Genomic DNA, 1,597 nt, shown 5'->3' on the forward strand with positions numbered 1-1,597 from the left:
AGAAATAAATATATTGTTATAGAAATAAAAATTTAAGTCAAATTTAATGAAAAATATACTGAGAGTGTGTAACTTTTCTTATCGCGTCAATTTCTACCGCGTAACATAAGAAAAACGCGTTTGGACATGCACAATATTAATGAAACTTAGTTATGCTCAATATTAATTAAAAAAATTTATTTTTCGATCTCCGACAAGAGACGGACTGTTTCCCGCTCGTAGCGCTCGTCTTCCATCTGCGCTTCCAACCGCCTTTTTCGAAGCTTCTCCACCGCCCATTGACGNTGTTCTTCTTCCGCTTCTTTCTGTTGGAAATGGTCAGGTAATGTCCCTGGCGGATACCTAACTTTCAGCACTATCTGCACTTCATTATCTGAAAAATTAATATATATATAAGAATATATATATAATAATTTCTTTATATATTTTTCATTATGTTTAACTATTTAGTTAGTTTACTTATCGGAATCAACGGGAGGAGGAGGAGGAGAAAGCTCCGCTTCATCTCTACGGGTTCTTCCTAAAATGTGAAAATTACTAGTTAATATATCTTTATTTTAAAAGTTAGTAATTCTTGTTTTATTGCTTGTAANCTTACGCAGCGGAGGTTCATTTGCTTCTTCTGCCCCTTCCCGTCAGCGACGTTGAACCGTAGGAGCAGGGCGTTGCATTGGCAACACTCTGGCTACCGCCCGAGGTTCCACACGAGGCGATACGCTCGCAACTTGCTGCTGCTGACAAGAAGCAAAACGGGGTGGCGTCGCCGCAGCTTCTTCGTTTGCCGTCGTTACGATTACCTCGTTACAATTGTTCACTAAANTAAATAAACGATAATTAAATAAATACGAAATATATAATAAGTTTTACAAGCGCGAAAATAATATTCTTACGAGAATAGAAACTGTTTTTACTCACTCCTATTGTCGCGTATCATTCGTGCGATCAACCCTTGCACATCTTTCTTCTCGTGTTGGAGCGNCGCGCAAAATTCCACTACTTCGCACGCGATATGCAATAATCGTGAATCTTCATCAAAATATCCCAGCGCGTGCAATGTTGCGAGGTACGTATTAGATATCCGATGCGCGATTTGATAGAACAAATCTATGTTGTCTGCGTTTTCCTGTATACGTAGCAACACACTCCGAATATGCATTGACATAAATATGTCAAATGTGCATTGCATTACATGCATTGCAATGTCTTCTATTGTTTTTGCCAACATTTTTAATAAAATATATTTGCAATCTGCAAAACTAGTACTTTTTGAACAAACTTACTTAGAACTCTGATACTCACTGCTTATTTTTCACTNGAGAACTGACTGATTCTTGCTCTGAACTCAGACTGTGTTTCGTTCTCTTTGCAACAGATCTTTTATATGCTGTTTCACCCCCAAAAATTACAAAGTGAGAGTTGAGCTAGGATGTCACAAACTGACAAATCGGCTGTTACTNGGAAATGCTATAAAGTTTTTATCATTTTTTGTGCCAGCGGTAAGAAAAATCTGTTTTTGCTTTTCCATAAAGTTGACATTGATTTTACAACTCTAAAATAAATTTTTCGTAGATGAAAAATGATCCTAAGATGTCACGTA

This window comes from Pseudomyrmex gracilis, unplaced genomic scaffold (genome assembly GCF_002006095.1).
Source record: "Pseudomyrmex gracilis isolate BER0280 unplaced genomic scaffold, ASM200609v1 scaffold_4307, whole genome shotgun sequence".
Taxonomy (NCBI): Eukaryota; Metazoa; Arthropoda; class Insecta; order Hymenoptera; family Formicidae; genus Pseudomyrmex; species Pseudomyrmex gracilis.